The sequence below is a fragment of the Oryx dammah genome, unplaced genomic scaffold (genome assembly GCF_014754425.2).
Source record: "Oryx dammah isolate SB20612 unplaced genomic scaffold, SCBI_Odam_1.1 HiC_scaffold_13, whole genome shotgun sequence".
NCBI classification, from domain to species: domain Eukaryota; kingdom Metazoa; phylum Chordata; class Mammalia; order Artiodactyla; family Bovidae; genus Oryx; species Oryx dammah.
Genome location: NW_024070197.1, coordinates 17,465,362 through 17,485,189, shown reverse-complemented (window position 1 = coordinate 17,485,189; position 19,828 = coordinate 17,465,362). Strand labels below are relative to the sequence as shown.

Sequence of the window (19,828 nt, the reverse complement as noted above, 5' to 3'; positions counted from 1 at the left end):
TATCTCCCAGAGTTTGCTCAGACTCATGTCCGTTGAGTCGGTGATGCCATCCAACCATCTCATCCTCTCTTGCCCCCTTCTCTTGCCCTCAGTCTTTCCCAGCATCCAAGTCTTTTCCAGTGAGTACGTTCTTCACATCACATGGCCAAAGTGGTAATTGTTAAAATAATCATTGAATAAACTTTAAAAAGAAAAATCAAGATCAGAATTAAAACATAAGCACTGCTATTAGATGGTCACACAACCGTCCAGACTTTTATTATCTACTAATTTCAGTGGTCTGTTTCTCTGACTCTGCTTCTCTATGTTGCTTGATATATTCAGATATTGTTCAGAAATACTTATATCGGTCAATCTGATTGTTTTGTTGACTGTTTTTGGAATATTTCCCATATCCTTAAATATTTTAGCAACTTCACATTTGGTATCTACTTTGATTTATAGCACAGTGATGGTTTGTCATATATTGAACTAGTAAGTCTTGCTAGACTCAAAGTCCTGAACACTGACTTTCTATCTTCAATGTCTTAACCAACTTCATATAATTATAAAGCCACAAAAGAGGTCCTTATTAGGATGGTAGTCTTGGAAGGTGGGAATAGAAGGAAGAGGATCTACTCTGAGCAAAACTGCATTGCCTACTCCTAGGTCTGCATCTCCCTCACCAAAATGATACAGTGCCAGAAAACTTCCTGCTGACATATCTGGGTCTGGCAGAAAAGCCTCTGTTCTATGACTTTGTTCCTCCTAGACCCCTGGGATTTGGAAGTGGGTTTATCTAGAATCCTAATCTACCCAAATCATGTGTGATGGTAAGTAGTTTGGAACCTGGAATAGAAGATTATAATGTTATTAACTTATGTTCTGTTGGGAACACCAAACTGATCTCAAGGTCTTTCTCTTCTACCAGCTCTGGCTTTCTGGACATGTGCTTTTCTGTTAGAGAAACCTTGAGGACTAATCCAGTCTTGCAGGTCTAAAACCATTGTTCATGTAGGTTGATGTTTCTTTCCTTCTTCGAATATGTGTATTTTTTTTTAGATCATTTGAGTATTTTCATTAATTTTTCTAAAGTTTACTACCCAAAGAGGTTCCTGAGACAACCTGCCTCCCAGCTTTTGTTCTAGTGTAATGTGATACATAATTACCCAGCATCCTCTCAATGTGCCTCAGTCTAAACTAACTAGTGTTGGTGTCGCTATTACACAAAGCTGGGTGTCAGATGAGCTGCCGGGCAGTGCAGCCGGGCAGTAAGGTAAGCTGTCTGGCCTTTAACCCTTCCTCCTTGGTTAAGGAAATGACCAACCAGTACAGTGTTCTCTTCAGACAAGAGCATACCCGTGATGATGCCATCTGATCAGTTGCCTGAGGGTCAAACAAAGAAGACTGAGACAGTGGTCACAGGATCCCTGGATGACCAAGTGAAGGCCTGGAAATGGTGTGATGAGAAGCTGGACCTACAGTGGAATCTGGAGAGCCATCAGCTGAGTGTGTTGTTTGTAGACTTCAGCCACACCCTACCTATGGCTGCATCCCATTCTCTTGATGCTCATATTCTTCTCTGGCAGTTGGAAAAGAGCAAATAAATAATGTCTGTAGATGCAGGACCTGTGGATGCATGGACTTTGGCCTTTTCTCCCGATTCCCAGTATCTGGCCACAAGAACTCATGTGGGGAAAGTGAATGTTTTTGATGTGGAAAGTGGGAAAAAGGAGTGTTCTTTGGACACAAGAGGAAAATTCATTCTTAGTATTGCATATTGTCCTGATAGGAAGTTTCTGGCCAGTAGAGCCATAGGTGGAATCATCAGTATTTTTGATATCACAACCGGGAAACTTCTGCATATGCTAGAAGGTCATGATATGCCCATTCACTCCTTGAGTTTTTCCCTGGAGTCACAGATCCTTGCAACTGCTTTGGATGATGGCTCTGTCAAGATCTGTGACATACAACATGCCAGCTTGGCTGGCACATTGAGTGTCCATGCATCCTGGGTGCTGAACATTGCATTTTGTCCTGGTGACACACACTTTGTTTCCAGTTGATCTGACAGAAGTGTGAAAGTTTGGGATGTTGGAATGAGGACTTGTGTTCACACCTTCTTTGATCATCAGGATCAAGTCTGGGGAGTAAAATACAATGGAAATGGCTCAAAAATTGTGTCTGTTAGAGAAACGACTAGGAAATTCACGTCTATGATTGTCTGATTTAAAGGTCAAAGTCTTCCAGACTAATGCTGCAAAGAGAATGTATAGATTGATCATGACATCCCTTACCTTTCTGGCTTGTTTAAAAGAAATAGCATTTATTTTAGCAAAAACTTTTGTAGATACATATAAATCTTTTCATGTTTTACTGTAAATGCCATTGATACTTTAACATAAAGTGTTCTTAATGCAAAAAAAAAAAAAAAAACTAGTGTTAATGTTATTACTAAGAAATTACCCAACATGTCTTATATGCCCATTCTTCTATCAAGGGCAGTATTGAAGGAATGAAGGAGATAAGTCCATTAAAGATTTGTTATATGAGTCAGGTCTGGATTTTTTTTGAGATGGAGACAGTGGTTGTATTTGACTGCTCAAGAGAAGACTTTGAAGTTTTCTAGATGTAAGATTCCAGGTAGATAAGACAGAAATTTGGTATTGAATGACTTAAATTTCAATGAATAGTAGTATCTCATAGTTTATGTGAATTATTGTATATACATGATTGAGATTTGCAAACTTGGAGGTCATGGATCTTGGCAGGAAATTCCTGAAAGGTAAATATCAAGACTATTCTGTTGTTGAATGGAACATACTAAGTTTGGGTGACATATTTCAACATCCTTCCTCAATATTCTTTAACTCTACCTATTAGTTATCTACTTTTGCATAACATATTACTCTGACACTTAGTAGCTTAAAGCAGTAAACATTTATCTCATGATTTCACTGGTTCAGAAGTCTGGACATGGCTTAGTTTGGCTCTAGATCTCTTTACGCTAGTTCTCTTGCAAGGCTATTAAGTTGTTGGGTAGAGTTGCAGTCATCTTAAGGCCAATATTGGGTGTATCCTCTTCTGAGCTCACTCAAATGGTTCCAAGATCCAGTTTCTCATGGGAGGATTGGAGGCCACCCCTGGTTGAGCAAGTGAGACATCAAAAGAGGCAAACAACATAAAAGTCTTAGTTTGCAATCTGCTGTCGCAAATAACATTTCACCACTTTAATCATATTGTGTTTATTAAAAACAAGTCATTCAATTCAGCTCATACACATGTGAAGGAGAGTACGTAAGGGCATAAATACCAGAAGATGATCACTGGTAACCTAAGTAATCACTCAGCACAAGCCAAGTGTTCAGTGATAGACGTTAGATGGCAGTAAAAAGAAAATGTATCATCATAAGCAGTAAGTGAATACAGAATCATAGGATTGGAGAAGACCTTACAAATGCTGTGCCTCCTAAATGTTGTTCACTTAAATCTGATGTATACATTAAATATAATGTCATGTGCCAAAAATTAGGTGGATTTCTTTTTTAAAAAACTATAAGATCTGACATAGTGAAGCATTTAATAATTGAGGAAATTCTCAATTTTATATAAACTGTATTTTCTAAATTGGGACTTTATACTGCATTAAAAAAAATAACTGATTAAATTTTCCCTTTTTTAAAAGGCAAACATTTTCCTTGACAGCTCATGTTTACTGAGAATTTATGTGACAGATACCAATCAGGCATTATCCTCGTGTTCACTATTTAATAACCAAATGTTGCTGTTTTATCTGTTGTTAAATGGTTCAGGTACTTAAGAACAAGCCAGGAAATTTTGTCTATTTCAGCAAGCTTCTTCAAAAAATACCTATATATTCTGCTTCAGTCCCCTCATATATTATAGATTTTTAGCCTATGTACTTGCCATATTGCTCTCCTCCTACAGTACAATCCTTATCTTCTCTCCTTCTGTGTTCAAAATATTCCTTTCGTTTCCCCATTAATACATAGGTTTGCTGTTTCAGACATCGACATTCAGGGATGTGGCCATACACTTCTCCCAGCAGGAGTGGGAATGTCTCAACTCTGTTCAGAAGAACTTGTACCGGGATGTGATGATGGAGAACTATGATAATTTGGTCTCACTGGGTATGTTTATCAGCCTCAAGTGATTTAGAACAATTTAGAATCTGCTCTTTAAGATATGTATTTTTTTCCACTGTAATTTTTAGGGCTGCCTTTAGGAAACTAGTTAACACTTTCTTGTTCTTTTTTACTAAGAAAGTGGTTTCAGCTTTGTCAGGCTGGAAATCACATCTCCATTAAATATCTTTATCCTCCCTCTCCTTCAGTTACATTCATACCTCCTCTGTTCTTAATTACAGTTGCCTCTCTTCCCTTATGAATAGGGTGTAGTTTAGAAATCTTTGGCATTTGTTATATATCATTGTCAAAGAATCCAAATTTCGTATTTATTTATGCTTGGAATTTCTATAGATGTTCCATTTTATTATCTGATCCTCTTGCAGAGAGATCGTCCGGACACAGGGTGCTAAATTACTCTACTTGCTCTAAATGAACCCCTACAATTTATATGGTAGTGGGTTAAATAAATGGAATTCATTGAAAACTGAAGAACATGCATTCTATTTTGGAGAAGTTTTTTCTGTTTTGCGGTTGAAAGTTATAATCAATGAACATTGCATTTTAAATGGATTTAATATCCTACAGACAGGTCTTGTGTACTGTTTGTAAAACAACAATATTGATAATAGTGTTAATAGCTAACATTGTGCTAAGTATTTAATAGGCAAGGCTCTAAGCATTTTATATACATACATATATCAACTTGTTTTTTCCTCCTTATTATTCCCATTTTATAAGTGAGTACTGAGGCACAATGGGTTTAAGTGACTTTCCTAAGGTCAGACGCAACTGGAAGGTGCAAAAGCAGAAAGTGAACTAAGTTTCCAGGATCTGTATTTTCAACTAAGATATTAATACATGCGTTCAATAAAAAGAGGATATGTGAGTCTATATGTATGTATTCATATATATATATAAAAAAAATATATATATATATATCTTAAACTGACCCTTCCTGATTTCTTGTATTTCATTCCCTTGCCGTCTGTTCTAGAAAATTTTATTCAATGTTATTTTGACCTTTAAACTGAGTGATGTTTTCTTCTACATCATGTGCCATTTTTTCCTTTGTAAGCAGGACATTCCATTTCTAAGCCAGATGTGATCACATTATTGAAACAAGGAAAAGAGCCATGGATGGTTGTGAGAGAAGAAACAAGAAGATGGTGTATAGGTCAGTATGAACAAGTCAAATTATGGGGCCACATCTATGTAAGTAAAAGCCCAGTTGTCAAGGAGACACACACTTGAAATATTGGCTTGGAAAGCTTCATTCACGTTGGAGAAAATACCTTTGATCTAAAGTGGAAATAAATGCTCTGCATGAACTACCCAGTGAATTTTATCTTTACTTCATTAAACACTCCCTTTGTTATTCTTCTTACATTTTCCTCCCACTTCAGTGATGGGCACTGTCCTTCTTCACGCACTTCTTATTTATTTATTTATTTGGCTGCACCAGGTCTTAGTTCTGGCATGAAGGATCTTTTTTTTAGTTGCAGCATGTTGAATCTTTAGTTGAGGCATGTGAACGCTTATGCATGTAGAGTCCAGTTCCCTGACCAGGGATTGAACCTGGGTCCCTTGCATTGAGAGCATGGAGTCTTAGCCACTGGACCAGCAGGGATGTCCCCTTATGCACTTTTTAATAAGTATTTTGGACTCAGATGTTTTCTAGAATCTCCAGGGCACTTAGATTTGTAATATGGCTTCATTAACTAAAAGTATATTTATTACTATATCTGGTTAATAAATGGAGTTTGTATTATATTAGGGAAGACAAATAGTAGATAAATAGCAAATAAGTAGATAAATAACATCACATAGTGAAACATAGTTTGAAGGAGACTACCAAGGATAAGGCAAATTTAGATAATGAGGTAAGATGGTCAGGAACCCTTTTCTGAGGAAGTGATATTTGAGCTGAGACATGGAGGGTAAGGGCCTGAGGCATTTGAGTATATGAGGAAGTCCATTACAAGAAGAATAAACAACATGTACAAAGGCCTGAAGATGAACATGAATGTTAAACATGAAGTCAATATATTATGGCAGTTCAGGTAACTTAAGGTGTTATTAAGAAGAATTAAAATTGTTTTCTAAGATTATTTAAGAGCCATGATCTGATTAAATTTTTAATATATTTATATATTTTAATACATTATTTCAAAAACCTTAATGAGACTTAGAAGTCTAGATAAAATATATAAAAATTTATTTGTTTATTTACTTTCTCATATACTTTTTACATATTTGAAATTTTTTATTAAAAATTTTTGTCCTGATATTAATATATTGGAGTTTTTCTTATTTCTTTCTAGGTTAATATTCTGAAATTATTTTTTCTTTTATCTCTACTATGTTGCTGAGCTCTATCACTTCATTTCTGAGTTTTTCTAATTCTGATTTATGTTGTTCTTTCAGCTCTTATAGCATATCAGAAAATTTAGAACACTTAATACTGTTAAGATGGCAGCACTATCCCAAATTCTGTTGCTCAGTTGCTTAGTTGTGTCTGACTCTTTGTGACCCTATGGACTGTAGCCTGACAGGCTTCTCTGTCCATGGGATTCTCCAGGCAAGAATATTGGAGTAGGTTGCCATTTCCTTCTCCAAGGGAACTTCCTGACCCAGGGACTGAACCAGCATCTCTTGCATTGGCAGGCAGATTCTTTACCACTGAGGCACCAGGGAAGACTCTTTAAACCATAATTTTAAAATTCTTTTTCAGGAACTTCATATATCTGCTTTTCTTTAGAGTTGGTTTCTGGCACTTTGTATTGATCCTTTGATTTCTCTGTTTCTCTGTATCCCTTGTGATTTTTCACTGAGTCTTTGGCTTTGTGGAAACAGCCACTTCTTGCAGTCTTTACAGACTGCCTTACTACCTTCACCAGTAAGCCCAACCAGGGGTCCTGGAACCTATCAACCACCTTTTCTTGGGAAGCATCTTCTTTGGGGATGTGTGTACGCTTTTATTTTAGTATAAATGGCTGCTTTTGACATCTTAATTTCTTGTTTCTTCTGAGGACCTTTTAGTTTCTCTTGTATTCCTCTACCCTTAATATTTTGCTTCTCCTGGTGCCTGCCCGTGGAAATGCATATTCTTTGCTACCCTAACATGCTGCAATACTCAACTGTGTTTTCAGTGGCCTCCAATGTGATGTACAAACTATGCCACCATTCCCATTGGCAAACCAAGCCAGATAAGACAAAAACCAGTCCTTGGGCAGCCCCCAGAGAAGTCAGAATGTTGGACACAAGTTCCATGTTTTTCCTGTCTTGAGGAAGGAGCCAGAAATTAGGAGTAGGTGGGCTCCTAGGTGGCTCAGTTGGTAAAGCATCCACCTGCTAGTGCAGAAGATGCAACAGACTCAGGCTCGATTCCTGGATCGGGAAGATTCCCTGAAGGAGGAAATGGCAGCCCACTCCAGTATTCTTGCCTGGGAAATCCCATGGACAGAGGAGCCTGGTGGGATGCCATTCCTAGGGTCACAAAAAGTAGGACACGACTGAACAACTGAGCATGGCACATATTCTTCCCATCACACCTCATTATACTGGGTGGCAAGAGGGACTCGGGCAAACAAACTGTAAACAAGCAAATTTCTTAGCTGTCTTTTCTTTTGTTTATGTATTTATCTGAGTGCTAGAGCCCCTTAACTAGTTTTTAGAGTAAAGATATTTTGGTACATGTCATCCTGTTGATTCAGTATCTCTTGGGGAGAACAAGGGACTGTATCTTTATAGTTCACGCTTCTTAATGTCCTGTCTTTCTTTGTTTTAGGTCTTCTATTTCCATTTCCTGCTTTGTACTGGAGTACTGAAATATTTCTTTAGTATTCATTTTAGTTTTTCTCTTGGTATTTTGACTATTTCTCTTTGAATATTTGTTTTTAGTATATGTTATGGGGGTTACAGTATAAAATATACCTAAGCTTTCACAGTCTATTTTTTCAAATATTGTAGCATTTCTTGTAAAATGAAAAAAACTATAGCTTCAATACATTTATACTTACCTTTCGCTTTATATTATAATTGTCATGTTTATCACATTTACATATATTGAAAACACCACTGGACTGTTAAAAGCTTTGCTTTCCAGTCAAATATATCTGAAATAACTTAATAGGGGAATAAATGACCTTAATATATTTACCTAGATATTTAACTTTCATGTTGCCATCTTTCATTCCTAAAGATTCTATCAGTGTAAATAACTTCCTGTAGTAATTTTTTTTCAATCAGTTTTTTGCCTCAATCTGTCTCCTTTCCTTTTCGATTCTATTTGCATCTTTACATATATTACCGCAATAACTTCTATACATCTGTCCTGTTTACTTTCTCCTCTGTCATTTCCATTCTGCCACAAGCTCTCCAGCATTTTTTTTCCTCAAACTTTAAACTTTTTATTTTGTATTGAAGTATAGCTAGTTAACAATGTTGTGGTAGTTTTGCCCTGGCTGAGCAAAGGGATTCAGCCATACATATACATGTATCCATTCTCCCCAGCATTTTAGAAGTTACTTATTTCAGTTTTATAGTTTTAATGTTTTCCTTTATGTGGTTTCTTTTTTTCTGTGTTGTCTCAGCATCTGTGGTTTATCTTTTACCTTGAGAGGGGATCACATTTTTTTTGTTGTTCTTTTTACAATTAATAATTTTTAAGTTGTTTTTTGGACATTGTGAGTGCTGTGTTGTGTTGAAATGTTTACATGTTGATATTTTTATTTTAGCAAGTAATTGAAGCAATAAAATTTAGGCTACATGTTCCGTCCTGCTGTTTGGGGGCAGTAGTATAATTCTCTGGTTCTGGGCTTAGCTATACTGATTTGTGTCCTTTTCATGCATACACGATTGATGTTTAGGCTAAGATTTGTACATGTTTCCTCCCCAGATTAGGGAACCTTCTCTCAGCGTTTCCTTTCTAGGGTTCCTCACTTTCCTCTTTGGTAGTATTCCTTACTGTGATTCTTGTAGTAGGAAATATGCTGGGGTTTCTTTGTAACTCAGTTTTGCCCCAGTATACTTGAGGCCAACCCATATTGCAAAGCTATGAGTGATAGAGAAAGTGGCAAGAAACTCAGTCTAGTGTAGGTCATTTTTTAAGGTTTTTACTTCCCTCCACAATCCTTTTCCATTTAATGTACAGACCTCAAGTGTTTGATTTTTTTATTTTGTCAAACATTTTTAGTTGATAATCAGTCAGAGAGGGAGATGATCTTGAAAGGGTTTACATCACCATGATGGTACTAGAACATATTCAGTTAAGGAGTTATTTAATGTGAAAATGGTTTTTTAAATTTACTTTCTCTTGTATCATTGTGGACTCATTGCTTTTTGTCTTATTTGCTGGTTTTTAGTATGTATGTATTTATTTATTTGGCTGCACTGGGTATGAGTTGTGCCATATGGGATCTAGTTCCCTGACCAATGATCAAACCCATGACCCCTGCATTAGGAGCCCAGAGTCTTAGCCACCAGGGAAATCTCTCATTGCCTTTTATCATATTGTTACATCCTATCACAATCATTTTTATGCTGCTGTTTTCACAGTTTTCGCCAGTAACACCTCTGTAAGTCTTTGATGGAAGCTGATACAAGAAAGAGTATATTAAATCACTCTAGTAAAGTATGATAAATGAGTTATGGAAACTGTCATTAATATTACACAGTGTATAGCTGATTTTAGAGTTATCTAAAGGAATTCACTCTGATGAGTGATATTTTTAATTTAAAAGAATGTAGTGTAGAATATTGGAGAAGGCAGTGGCACCCCACTCCAGTACTCTTGCCTGGAAAATCCCATGGATGGAGGAGCCTGGTGGGCTGCAGTCCATGGGGTCGCTAAGAGTCGGAGACAACTGAGCGACTTGACTTTGACTTCACTTTCATGCATTGGAGAAGGAAATGGCAACCCACTCCAGTATTCTTGCCTGGAGAATCCCAGGGACAGCGGAGCCTTGTGGGCTGCCATCTGTGGGGTCTCACAGAGTCAGACACGACTGAAGTGACTTAGTAGTAATAGTAGTAGTGTAGAATATTTACTGTTCTTTGTCAAGGAAAATAAAATGTTTTTCTCTTTTAGATTTGAATTCAAGGTATGAAATACTCAGCCGTGAAAATGTACATATTTATTAAAAACATTCTTACTGTGCGTCAGAAAATTCATACTGGTGAGAAACCCTATGAATGTAAGCAGTGTGGAAAGGCCTTTAGTGGTTCATCCAACTTTCTGCAACATCAGCTAATTCATAGTGGTGAAAAACCCTATGAATGCCATGAATATGGGATGATCTTTAGTCTTAGTATAGGTCTTAGGGAACATCATAGAATTCATACTGGGGAGAAACCCTACAAATGTAAGGAATGTGGAAAGGCCTTTAGTCGTGCCTCACATCTTGTTCAACATGAGAGAATTCATTCTGGGGAGAAGCCCTATAAGTGTAAGGAATGTGGGATGACATTTAGTCATGGCTATCAACTCATTCCGCATCAGTAAATGCATATCGGTATAAAACCCTTTGAATGTCGTGAATGTGAGAAGCCCTTTAGTCATGCTTCAGCACTTATTCAACATGAGAGAATTCGTACTGGTGAGAAACCCTATAAATGTGAGGAATGTGGGAAGGCCTTTATTAATGGTGGAAGGCTAAGAATGCATCACATAATTCATGCTGGTGAGAAATCCTATGAATGTAAAGAATGTGGAAAGGCCTTTCAGTTCAGTTCAGTTCAGTTCAGTTCAGTTCAGTCGCTCAGTCGTGTCCGACTCTTTGCGACCCCATAAATCGCAGCACGCCAGGCCTCCCTGTCCATCACCATTTCCCGCAGTTCACTCAGACTCACGTCCATCGAGTCTTTGATGCCATCCAGCCATCTCATCCTTGGTCGTCCCCTTCTCCTCCTGCCCCCAATCCCTCCCAGCATCAGAGTCTTTTCCAATGAGTCAACTCTTCACATGAGGTGGCCAAAGTACTGGAGCTTCAGCTTTAGCATCATTCCTTCCAAAGAAATCCCAGGGTTGATCTCCTTCAGAATGGACTGGTTGGATCTCCTTGCAGTCCAAGGGACTCTCAAGAGTCTTCTCCAACACCACAGTTCAAAAGCATCAATTCTTCAGTGCTCAGCCTTCTTCACAGTCCAACTCTTACATCCATACATGACCACTGGAAAAACCATAGCCTTGACTAGATGGACCTTAGTCGGCAAAGTAATGTCTCTGCTTTTGAATATGCTATCTAGGTTGGTCATAACTTTTCTTCCAAGGAGTAAGAGTGTTTTAATTTCATGGCTGCAGTCACCATCTGCAGTGATTTTGGAGCCCAAAAAAATAAAGTCTGACACTGTTTCCACTGTTTCCCCATCTATTTCCCATGAAGTGATGGGACCAGATGCCATGATCTTCGTTTTCTGAATGTTGAGCTTTAAGCCAACTTTTTCGCTTTCCTCTTTCGCTTTCATCAAGAGGCTTTTTAGCTCCTCTTCACTTTCTGCCATAAAGGTGGTGTCATCTGCATATCTGAGGTTATTGATATTTCTCCCGGCAATCTTGATTCCAGCTTGTGTTTCTTCCAGTCCAGCGTTTCTCATGATGTACTCTGCATAGAAGTTAAATAAGCAGGGTGACAATATACAGCCTTGAGGTACTCCCTTTCCTATTTGGAACCAGTCTGCTGTTCCATGTCCAGTTCTAACTGTTGCTTCCTGACCTGCATACAGATTTCTCAAGAGGCAGGTGAGGTGGTCTGGTATTCCCATCTCTTTCAGAATTTTCCAGTTTATTGTGATCCACACAGTCAAAGGCTTTGGCATAGTCAATAAAGCAGAAATAGATGTTTTTCTGGAACTCTCTTGCTTTTTCCATGATCCAGCAGATGTTGGCAATTTGATCTCTGGTTCCTCTGCCTTTTCTAAAACCAGCTTGAACATCAGGGAGTTCACGGTTCACGTATTGCTGAAGCCTGGCTTGGAGAATTTTAAGCATTACTTTACTAGCGTGTGAGATGAGTGCAATTGTGTGGTAGTTTGAGCATTCTTTGGCATTGCCTTTCTTTGGGATTGGAATGAAAACTGACCTTTTCCAGTCCTGTGGCCACTGCTGAGTTTTTCAAATTTGCTGGCATATTGAGAGCAGCACTTTGACAGCATCATCTTTCAGGATTTGAAATAGCTCAACTGGAATTCCATCACCTCCACTAGCTTTGTTCGTAGTGATGCTTTCTAAGGCCCACTTGACTTCACATTCCAAGATGTCTGGCTCTAGATTAGTGATCACATCATCATGATTATCTGGGTCATGAAGATCTTTTTTGTACAGTTCTTCCGTGTATTCTTGCCACCTCTTCTTAATATCTTCTGCTTCTGTTAGGTCCATACCATTTTTGTCCTTTATCGAGCCCATCTTTGCATGAAATGTTCCCTTGGTAGCTCTAATTTTCTTGAAGAGATCTCTAGTCTTTCCCATTCTGTTGTTTTCCTCTATTTCTTTGCATTGATCACTGAAGAAGGCTTTCTTATCTCTTCTTGCTGTTCTTTGGAACTCTGCATTCAGATGCTTATATCTTTCCTTTTCTCCTTTGCTTTTTGCCTCTCTTCTTTTCCCAGCTATTTGTAAGGCCTCCCCAGACAGCCATTTTGCTTTTTTGCATTTCTTTTCTATGGGGATGGTCTTGATCCCTGTCTCCTGTACAATGTCACGAACCTCATTCCATAGTTCATCAGGCACTCTATCTATCAGATCTAGGCCCTTAAATCTATTTCTCACTTCCACTTTATAATCATAAGGGATTTGATTTAGGTCATACCTGAATGGTCTAGCAGTTTTCCCTACTTTCTTCAATTTAAATCTGAATTTGGCAATAAGGAGTTCATGATCTGAGCCACAGTCAGCTCCTGGTCTTGTTTTTGTTGACTGTATAGAGCTTCTCCATCTTTGGCTGCAAAGAATATAATCAATCTGATTTCAGTGTTGACCATCTGGTGATGTCCATGTGTAGAGTCTTCTCTTGTGTTGTTGGAAGAGGATGTTTGCTATGACCAGTGCATTTTCTTGGCAAAACTCTATTAGTCTTTGCCCTGCTTCATTCTGCATTCCAAGGCCAAATTTGCCTGTTACTCCAGGTGTTTCTTGACTTCCTACTTTTGCATTCCAGTCCCCTATAATGAAAAGGACATCTTTTTTTGGGTGTTAGTTCTAAAAGGTCTTGTAGGTCTTCATAAAACCGTTCAACTTCAGTTTTTTTCAGCGTTACTGGTTGGGGCATGGACTTGGATTACCGTGATATTGAATGGTTTGCCTTGGAAACGAACAGAGATCATTCTGTCGTTTTTGAGATGGCATCCACGTACTGCATTTTGGACTCTTTTGTTGACCATGATGGCTACTCCATTTCTTCTGAGGGATTCCTGCCCACAGTAGTAGATATAATGGTCATCTAAGTTAAATTCACCCATTCCAGTCCATTTTAGTTCGCTGATTCCTAGAATGTTGACGTTCACCCTTGCCATCTCATTTGACCACTTCCAATTTGCCTTGATTCATGGACCTGACATTCCAGGTTCCTATGCAATATTGCTCTTTACAGCATCGTATCTTGCTTCCATCACCAGTCACATCCACAACTGGGTATTGTTTTTGCTTTGGCTCCATCCCTTCATTCTTTCTGGAGTTATTTCTCCACTGATCTCCAGTAGCATATTGGGCACCTAATGACCTGGGGAGTTCCTCTTTTCAGTATCCTATCATTTTGCCTTTTCATACTGTTCATGGGATTCTCAAGGCAAGAATACTGAAGTGGCTTGCCATTCCCTTCTCCAGTGGACCACATTCTGTCAGACCTCTCCACCATGACCTGCCTGTCTTGGGTTGCCCCGCGGGCATGGCTTGGTTTCATTGAGTTAAACGAGGCTGTGGTCCTAGTGTGATTAGATTGACTAGTTTTCTGTGAGTATGATTTCAGTGTGTCTGCCCTCTGATGCCCTCTTGCAACACCTACCATCTTACTTGGGTTTCTCTTACCTTGGGCATGGGGTATCTCTTCACGGCTGTTCCAGCAAAGCACAGCCGCTGCTCCTTACCTTGGACGAGGGGTATCTCCTTACTGCCACCGTTCCTGACCTTCAACGTGGGATAGCTCTTCTAGGAAAGGCCTTTATCACCCCTTAAACCTTGTTAGGCATAAGAGAATTCATACTTTAGAGAAACCATATCAGTGTAAAGAATGTTGGAAGGCCTTTAGTCACGTTGAAAGCCTTAGAATGCATCACAGAATTCACACTGGTGAGAAACCCCATCAGTGTAAAGAATGTGAGTAGTGGACATCAACTAATTATACAATGTAGATATCATACTGGAGAGAAACCCTATGAATGTAAGGCATGTGGGAAGCCTTTAGTGTGTATGAACAACTTACTCGACCTCAGAGTATTCACAGTGGTGAGAGAGCTTTCAGTTCAGTTCAGTTCAGTCACTCAGTCGTGTCCGACTCTTTGCGACCCCACAAATCGCAGCACGCCAGGCCTCCCTGTCCATCACCAACTCCCAGAGTTCACTCAGACTCATGTCCATCGAGTCAGTGATGCCATCCAGCCATCTCATCCAGCCTCTCATGACCCCGTCTCCTGCCCCTAATCCCTCCCAGAATCAGAGTCTTTTCCAATAAGTCAACTCTTCGCATGAGGTGGCCAAAGTACTGGAGTTTCAGCTTCAGCATTCCCTGCGAGAGAGCTTTAGAATGTAACAAATGCGGAAAATCATTTAGGCTTAGTTCAAGCCTTAAAGTGTATCAGAAAATTCATACTGGAGAGAAACATTATGAATATAAGGACTGTGGAAAAGCATATATATGCAGTAGAGAATGTATAGTATTATAACACTGAGAAAAATTTTGAATGAAAAGAACATGGGAAAGCTTTTAGATATGGTTCAATTCTTAAGGCGTTAAATAATTTATACTGGTGAGAAGCCCTCAGAATGTAAATAATGTTTCAGATTTTTTAGTTACGACCCAAATGTTCAAATTCAGAAATTTACAGTTTATGTTTTTGTAACTCAGAAGGCCTTTACTAGCATTTCTCTATTTATGGATTACGAGAATATTTATAATGGAGAAAAATTCAGAGAATGTAGAAATGACCTTGCTTTGTATGCTGTTTATAAAAGCTCTATAGCCCTAGTTAATTCTTGTTACATTTGAAAAAAACTAATGCCAAAGAAAATCCTTGTTGACCTAACAAATCTGAAAAAAAAAAAAAATCCTGATTGCCATTTGATTTTTAGAGCCTGCGTGCAAAATATCTATCCCTGTGGGAGTCTTTTGTAAGTGATCATAATAGTACCTACATTATAGTGCTGTTATTGGAGTATAAAGAACATAGAAAGCTATCATTTAAGATAATATTTATTCAGTAAGGGTGTGGTGTGCGTGTGTTTTTAGTTGCTAAGTCATGTCTGACTCTTGCGACCTCATGGACTGTAGCCCACCAGGCTTCTCTGTCCATGGGATTTCCCAAGTAAGAATACTGAAGCAGGTTGCCTTTTCCTTCTCCAGGGGATCTTCTCTACCCAGGAATCAAGTATCTTGCATTGGCAGGCAGGTTGTGTACCACTGAGCGACCTGGAAACTTATAAGAAGCAATCAATACAACTAAAATTATTAGTTTATTGATTATTAACCAAAATGATACTCTAATAAAAGTGTGGGTTTTTTCTGTGAAAAATAATGAATATATCTAAAAATATATTTTAATAATTTAGAAATATAACAGTAATCTTGAAACTGTTTTTTAACTTTAAAATTTTTCTTTAAAAATGTTAACATCAAATAAACGTTGGTGAATCTGGCCAAGAAAAATTATAAATGTTACATTATAGCATTGTTAGTAAGAAAGGGGATTTAGCCATAAATATGGGGAAAAAAATCAAAGGAAAACAACTGTTTTTTAAAAGGCAGCACTATGGCACATAGTCAGGTAAGACTTAAAGAAGGAAATTATTTCTAACAGTCTTTCTAGCTCATTGCTGTATGGATTACATAATTATAACAAATCTATTAGAATAATAGGTCCTAAAAGTCAAAAGCTAAATGAAATTTCCTTAGAAATTGAGCATAGAAAATCCAAATATATTACCTGCCAACTAAAACTGAGAATCTACCAAAAGAATTATGTAATTAAAAATCATTTATCTAGAATATTCAAAACTTAACTATTCTTATTTGATTTTAAATCTTGAATGATCCAATTTGAAGCAATTGATCTAATACTTTCTATTTATTTGTTTATAATTAGAAGATAGTTCCTTTGCAGTGTTGTGGTTCTGCTATACAGCAAAGTGAATCAGCTCTGTGTATACATGTATCCCCTCCCTCTTGGACCTCCCTTTCACCCCCCACCAACCATCACACCTGTCTAGATCATCACAGATTACGGAGCTGAGCTCCCTGTGCTGTACTGCCAATTTCCGCTATCTGTTTTACACATGGTAGTGTGTTTATGTCTCCAGTCTGGTGCTTTCTAATGTTAGAGGTTAGCAAATGATTGCCCTGTGGGCCAGCCATCTGTTTCCTAAAGTTTTATTGGAACACAGCCATATTCATTCACTTACATATTATCTAAAGCTGTAACAGAAAATGTATACCCCGTAAGCCTAAAATATTTACTCGTGGGAGGGGGGCTCATGTTTGGGAACGCATGTACACCTGTGGTGGATTCATGTCAATCTATGCCAAAACCAATACAGAATTGTAAAGTAAAAATTAAAAATAAATAAATAAATTAAAAAAAAATAAAATAATTGAAATAAATATCAAAGAAAGAAATAAAATCTTTGCTATTTTCTGTATTCCTAAACATATTTTGATGTTATAAGTATAAACAATTTTCTAATGATGCCAATAAAAGTAATAAAAACTTCAAAAAAAAAAAATATTTACTCTTGACCTTTAAGAACAAGTTTCCTGATCTGTGATCTAGATTCATTAGTTTTTCTAATATTAATACTAAAAGGAACGTCTCTTCCACCCCCTCAACACACCTACCTGACCATTTTTAAAATCAGGATACCTACTTTCAAACACTTCCAACCGGACAAATGTCAGAAATGAGTCATTTGAAATACCTTCCACTTTTTTTTTCAGGCAATGTCAAAGAAGTGCCAGCAGCAAATCATATTGGTTTTGATAAAATATTGTGTATTTTTGCATAGTTGGTATTCAACCGTATAAAAGAATTATCTGTCAAATAAGAATGATTCATGGAAATTACAAGTTATGCATTGTCAGCCCACCATCTACGATGTCAGTGTGATTGTCCCTTATAACCTGTACCTCTCTAACCACTTGTTGCAGTTGGGGAATCCACTATCCTATTCAGTTGTTCGCCATCTAATGGTTATCATCATTGTCCCATACATGTTTTGTTGTTCAGTCACTCAGTAGTGTCTGACTCTGTGACCCCATGGACTGCAGCACGCCAGACTTCCCTGTTCTTCACCATCTCCGTGTTTAGGTTTTAGAATTAAATATAATACAAGACAGAATAACTTGAGTTCTGTAATAGAATAAGCCTGCAATAGGTCAGCATGGTACTTCTCCAAGTTACTATATACATAGTATATAATACATCTATTATTATATATTGTTGTTGTTAAGTCACTCAGTTGCTTCCAACTCTTTGCGACCCCATGAACTGTAGCACGGCAGGCTTTCCTGTCCTTCATTATCTCTCGAATGTTGCTCAGACTCATGTTCATTGAGTCGATGATGCCATCCAACTGTCATTCTCTGTTGCCCCTTTCTCCTCCTGCCCTCAATCTTTCCCAGCATCAGGGTCTTTTCCAGTGAATCATCTCTTCGCACCAGGTGGCCAAAGGACTGGAGCTTCAGCTTCAGCATCAGTCCTTCCAATGAATATTCAGGATTTATTTCCTTTAGGATTGACTGGTTTGATCTTGCAGCCCAAGGGACTCTCAAGGGTCTTCTCCAGTACCACAATTCGAAAGCGTCAATTCTATAGCAGTCAGCCTTCTTTATGGTCCCAGCTGTCACATACATTGGAGAAGGAAATGGAGACCCACTCCAGTATTCTTGCCTAGAGAATCCTGTGGACAGAGGAGCCCGGTGGACTGCTGTCCATAGGGTTGCACAGAGTCGGACATGAATGAAGTGGCTTAGCATGCATGCATGCATTGGAGGAGGATATGGCAACCCATTCCAGTATTCTTGCCTGGAGAATCTCAGGGACAGAGGAGCCTGGTGGGGTGCTGTCTACGGAGTCGCACAGAGTCAGACACGACTGAAGCGACTTAGCAGCAGCAGCAGCTCACATACATACATGACTACTAGAAAAACCATGTCTTTGGCTAGACAGACCTTTGTCAGCAAAATGATGTCTCTGCTTTGTAATATGCTGTCTAGGTTGGTTATAACTTTTCTTCCAAGAAGCAAACATCTTTTAATTCCATGGCTGCAGTCACTGCCTGCAGTGATTTTGGAGCCTGAGAGAATAAAGTCTCTCACTATTTTCATTGTTTCCCCATCTATTTGCCATGAAGGGATGGAACCAGATGCCATCATCTTAGTTTTTTGAATGCTGAGTTTTAAGCCAGCTTTTTCACTCTCCTCTTTCACCTTTATCAATAGGCTCTTTAATTCCTCTACCAAACATTTAAAGAGGAAGTAACACAAATTCTTCCCAAATTCTTCAAAAATAGAAAAGGAGAGAATACTTCCACACTCATTTTATGAAGCCAGTGTTGCCTTGATACCAAAACCAGACAAAGACATTACAAGAAAAGAAGATTACAGGTCAGTATCCTTGATGGTCATATATGTAAAAATCCTCAACAAAATGTTAACAAACTGAATATAATACATTCAAAGTATACACCGTGATCAAGTGAGATTTATTCCAGGAACAAGAGGATGGTTCAACATCCAGAAATCAATTGATGTGATATACCACATTAACAACATAAAAAATAAAAATCATATGATCATCTCAGTAGATGCAAAAGAAAAGCATTTGACAAAATTCAACATCTATTTATGATAAAAACAATGTGGATATAGATGAGACATAGCTCAACATGATAAAGGATATGTATCAGAAGCCTGCAGCTAACATTGTACTCAGTGATGAGAGACTGAAAGCTTTTCCTGTTAAGATCAAAACAAGACAAGGATGCCTACTCCCACCACTTTTATTAAACAGAGTACTGGGAGTCTTAGCCAGAGCAATTAAGCAGGAAAAAGTAATAAAATGTGAGAAGTTGGAAGAGAAGTAAAACTGTGCCTCTTTGTAGATGGTAAGGCATTATATAGGACACCACCAAAAAAAAAAAAAAGACTTGATAAATGAATTCAGTAAAGTTAAAAGATGCAAAATCAATATCCAGAAATCTTGGACTCCCAGACCTCTCCCATGATATCTGACTCCTGCTCCAGGGTCTCTTCCCAAAGCTCCCAAGATTCTGATCGCCTGGGCTTCCAAGCTTTTGCTTAGATTCTGTCATATCCCAGAGGACTCTGATAATTCTTACACCCAAGATTTTCTCTTGAGCCTCTAAGCATCTTCATACTCTGGCATCTTCTTTGCTCTTGCTGGCCCTCTCCTTGAGCTCTGTCCCTTTTCCCAAGGTACCTCCAATCTCTCTTGAGGTTTCAGGCCCTTTGTCTAGCCTACAGTTCCTTTCCTGTGCT

The 19,828-nt window shown here is 38.2% G+C and overlaps 1 pseudogene; it reads left to right on the top strand.

Moving 5' to 3' along the window:
* The first annotated feature begins 1,018 nt into the window (after positions 1–1,018).
* On the top strand, positions 1,019–3,023 carry LOC120872569 (annotated as a pseudogene).
* The last annotated feature ends 16,805 nt before the right edge of the window (positions 3,024–19,828 follow it).